Genomic DNA, 5,321 nt, shown 5'->3' with positions numbered 1-5,321 from the left:
CTTTAATTCCTTAAAATGTATGTGTTATTTACCAAATTACTTAATTTGTTAAAATTGATTACACTCCTGTTTAATAAAAATACATTGCTATTATTCCAATTATTCCAATATTGAATTTTAATTATTCTTAATTGATTTCTTAATAATTTAATAATAAGCAAAACATTATTCAGCAAATAAATAAATAAATAAATAAATAAATAAATAAATATTTTCCAGAGATAGGTTGCGGCTGGAAGGGCATCTGCTGCGTAAAAACGTGCTGGATAAGTTGGCGGTTCATTCCGCTGTGGCGACCCCGGATTAATAAAGGGACTAAGCCGAAAAGAAAATGAATAAATAAATAAATAAATAAATAAAAAATATATTGTGTTTAGAAGAAGTTTCATCAGTAGTTTAAGAAACTAATTAAATATATAAAAAAAACTAATACATTTTTCCCAAACACATGAATTGCAAATGGAGTGAGATCCAGCAAAGCATTTTCTAACTCCAGCTCTCAAACCACAGTGAGGATTTATAACCTGTTTGAGAGTGTTCAATGAAACAAGACCCATCATACAGATCAAAGAGATGCAGAATTTCACAGGAATAGCCCACCGACACAGGACCCACGCTGATTTTTAGATCCTGCATTGACATACTGTATAAACAATTTTCTGATGTTTGTTTTCACGCAACCATACTGTAAGTATCTTCTTGATGAAGAATCGAGAGAAGAAAAAATAAGCCTGTGATCTTGCCATCGGTCAACTGAGAGACAACTGTACAGCAGATGAAAGGGCTGCAGTGCAGTTTATAGTAGCATATATGTATTTACTCATTGTTTTTCATCTAAGTCCTGAAAATTTAAATCAAAATGACAGCAAGGGTTTAGAGTTTCCTGAGTCCTGCAGCAAGTTTTCCTCTGCTTCACTTGGCTGTCTGTTTCCCAGCATCCTCGTGCTCGTCCTCAGTGCGGCGTGTCTGTTTGGATTTACACAATCACTGTATGACTCCTCCATAATGAAATGTCAGCTATCAATCAAACTGGCCTTATTAACTCCATAAGGGCCAGGTGTGGGTGACATCATGGAAAGCGACTGTGGCTTTGGAAGTGTTGCGTGCCTCTTGTGCACCCATAAGTCAAAACGTTGCCTGAAACTCTTTTATTTTTTTATTTTGAGAAGGACTGACTGTGAGAATATTGAAAATGCTTCTAATGGGGCTTGCGCTGCATCCTTTTATACAGGGGTTTTGAAATATATATAGACACAGTCTCAATGATTATGTTTGTTGAAGGCATTTATATTTACAGTGCAAAAATCTGAATTATACAGTGAAAAAAAATACATTTAAAATATTATTTAGGCAATAATTTTTACTTTATTTGTAAAATTAATAACTCATTTTAATCTTATTTGTATTCATTTGTTTATTACTTATTTAATGATATGATAGTATTGTCTATTTCATAACCATAACTGTTATAATTGTTTAATCCTTTTTATTAATTGTTTGTGAGTTTCCTTTATTTACCTATTTATTTAATTTTCATATTGAATTATTTATCTTCTTACAAAAAATGAATTAAATGTAATACATAAATGCCTGCTTACTTTTTATGTATTTTCCAAACATTTCCAAAGACCCCCAGCACTCATTGCTTCCTTTTTCATGGGGGTCCCTGGACTCAACAACATAAAGATTGCCGTTCTAAGCCACAAATCATAAACAGGAACGCAAGAAGCCCTTCTGTTATGTTGTGTCTCGTTTCATGAAGACACAAAAGCGTATATATATTTACAGAGCAATCACAATCATAGTTTATAGGCCTACTCTAAATTGCAGACATAAGCTTCTCTCTCACACACACGCACACGATAAAACAGTGCTCACACAGACCCATTTGTTTTTGTTGTAAAGGCTATTAATTAATTATTTTATATATTTTACTACATAAAGTTATTCATGGAAACAAACAAGCAAACAAACGAATGGTAAATAAAACAGCTGGCCTAAATAACACGCATAATGAGCACATATACAAACTATCAGAAACGATTAGGTGCTCGGAAACAAGGTAAGACTAATTCTCTTGTTTTCTCGTCCTCTGCTTTTGTTTGAGCGCCGCGGTTTTCGCCCGTAGCGCTACCACGAATGCGCGCCGCCAGCGCAGCGCAATGCCCGGAGCTGCCACATCCTGTATGTATGAGCCAGCACGGAGGACAGCGATCCCCACTCCCGGGAACAATCCGTAGCCTGTGGGAGTTTTTCGATGCCAATTGTGATACACAATACGGGGTCACATTAGTTAGAAATATATTGTGGGGTCACCGATGGTGCCTGTGGGGCTATTGCGCTCTCCCAGTACCCCTCTCTCTCTCTTTCATTCCCTCCCGTTATCCTGATTTGTCTAGTTGAGCCCGTGCATAACTGTCTGCACTGCTACCTCTCATAACCTGTAAGCGCAGCCTCGGTATATTTAAACGTACAGCGGGATCGGGCGCAGTCAGAAGGGCAGCGGCAGCAGACGTTCCGGCTGTCAGGAGGCATCGGGCAGATTGCGTCTCGGGACGGGACGCGGGACGACTGTGTGACAGGAAGGAGAAACGCAGGCCTGACGCCACAAGAGGCACATATCAGCTGCGGCGGCCGCATGCTTGTGATTGCGCCGTATCTCGTTCTGTCTCCGGTAATCCGCTGATTTACACGGCACATCACACCGCACAGATCGAAAGAGAGTGTAGGTAGACTTTCAAAGAACATAGCGTTATGTTTTTTATATTTGGTGAAGTCTTGTTTTTGAAGTAGCCTAATTTAACAGTTGTTTTGTGGTATTTTAGCTACGTGTGGAGGATTTTGCATGAACGTATCCACTGTAAAAAATGCAGGGTTCCACACAATTCATTCATGTTGTCCCAACACAAATTGATTAAGTTAACTTAACACTTTTAACAAATTTAGGTGGATTGAACACAAAAAAATAAGTTGTCCCAATGAAATATCAAGAATTGTGTTGTTTCAGCTTCTTTTAAATAAGTAGTTTGAACGAGGGGAAAAAAATATATATATTTTTGAGTGTATCATTAAAAAAGTTATAAAAAATATATATAAAATATTTAGAAACATCTGTAATTTTCCCATAAAACTAACATTTATGAGAACGTCTGGGCTGAACAGGGCTTTAAAGTCATAATGAAGTAAAAACTCACAATGTTTATTTGAACATCGCAGTGTTAGTTATACATGAATTATTTAACAAATTGGCCAATGAATTCCTAATTGACAAAATTAAGTTCTGTCAATAAACATTTTGTTCTGTGAACAATGGTTGCTGTGTTAAAAGTTAATATGCCAGCCATAATTCAATTTACTTAATTCATTACAAACATCTTTCAAAAAGTACAATACAATACTTTTTCAAGATGTCAGTTGAATGTTTAAAGAAAATCAAATATTAATACACTGTAAAAAATGCAGGGCTCCACACAATTTATTCATGTTGTCCCAATACAAATTTATTAAATGAACTTAACACTTTTAATAAATGTATGTAGATTGAACATAAAAAATTAAGTTGCCCCAATGAAATCTCAAGAAGTGTGTTGTTTCAGCTTCTTTTAAATAAGCAGTTTGCACGAGGAAAAATATATATATTTTTAAGTGTAAAATAATAAAATAAATAAAATGGTGAATTATGACAAGTGAAACACTTAGCATTATAGACAGTATCAATGTGGTGGTGTCATTAGCCCATACACATTGCTTGTTATCAAACTGTAACAAGAGGTAATTCAATCTTAACTTAATATTAAAACGGCATTATTTATCAATATGTGGCTCTTTTTAGATTTTCAGAAGCTATAGAAATTAAAAAAGTTAAACAGGAAATACGTTGGGACCATTTTTTTGTTTACATCCCTCAAAATGGTCTATAGGAAAATACACATTTTGATTTGATGTTGGTTTAAAGTTCAAAGAACAAGTCGATGTTGTAAAAAGTTTGGCAAAGATGCGCCCATGTATCATGCACACGTGTGATGCAACACATATAAATGCACTGCAAGAATGGAGTAAAATGGCTGGTGACAGAAAGATACTCGGAATTTGTTGGCAGCTCTCATCCTTTCCTTCTCTTTTATGACACAATATTAACATGTCCACCCGACAGGGCGGACCCTCAAGACACAGAGAAATGCTGGAAAACTGAATGCAAGTGACAGCACAGTTCCTCTGTTTCACAGCACACACAGCAGCCAAAGGCCAAGGGTCATGCTAGGGGCCATGGATCCCAGACCACCGCTCACACCCAGCACCACTCATTTATGTGTTTTAATTACGTTATGAAATCTGTTTCTTCCAGCTATGAGGGAAAACATCTACAGGGAAGATGCTGATTGTTACATATTCTGAAAAGTCAATTCATCTTTGTTGCCGTTGCCCACTGGCCCTGCAGGTTGTCTGTGAATGATACAAATTCTTGGAGGAAGTCATGCTTTTTTTTTTTTTGCAATGGCCGTCTGGGTAATTACACATGCACATGCATATCGGTGTGACAGTTAGTAGATGAACATACACTGTGCAAAACACTCATACACGCAATTACATCACCTAAGAAAGCGGGATTTTTGACCAGTCATCTTTAAACCGATGAACAAGTGATTTTTTTTTAAGCTCGTCCAGCAGGGAGCACTGTGGCTCTTTCAAACCTGCTCAGTTGCACAACTGCGTTTGTGATCAAACACACTCCTTTTAACATGCGAAAACTTCAGTGAAAGGCAAAGACAAGCTGCTGAGTGGCTTAAAGCCCACTTAATGTCTGAAACACATCACTGACTGAAAGGGAAAATGCCGGTTATTTGATTAAATCTGACTAAAAAAGAACATAATATAAAACAGGCTACAACCTTTCTGTCAAAGAAAAACACAACTTAAATAAACAATTTGTTTCTATTAAGAAAGCTTTTTGATTTATTGGCATGTAACTCATGATGGTGTCTGACAGGAATGGCCATTTTATATAATAATGACCACCCAGAACACCTTAGCAAATCCATCACTTGTGAAAAAGATAAAAATTACTGTAAATGTAAATTATTTGACGCATTAAACTTGTTTTAAGAAGTAGCTGGTGGTCCGCATTCATTTAAGTATTTTCATTTTGATGTGCTTTACTTTTAATTCTATTGGGGAACAAAATAGAAAGATTTAAAATAATAATAGGGTGGAGGGAATCATTTGTTTACACACTGAGGAAGGCATTGAGTCGAAAAATGTGTATTTTTATAATTTAAAATATTTTTACTTGTGCAGGAACTGTCTTCAACCATCTGAGCCTA

This window comes from Danio aesculapii, chromosome 24 (assembly GCF_903798145.1).
Source record: "Danio aesculapii chromosome 24, fDanAes4.1, whole genome shotgun sequence".
Taxonomy (NCBI): Eukaryota; Metazoa; Chordata; class Actinopteri; order Cypriniformes; family Danionidae; genus Danio; species Danio aesculapii.
The sequence above is the reverse complement of the archived record's forward strand: the minus strand, read 5'-3'. Positions refer to the sequence as shown.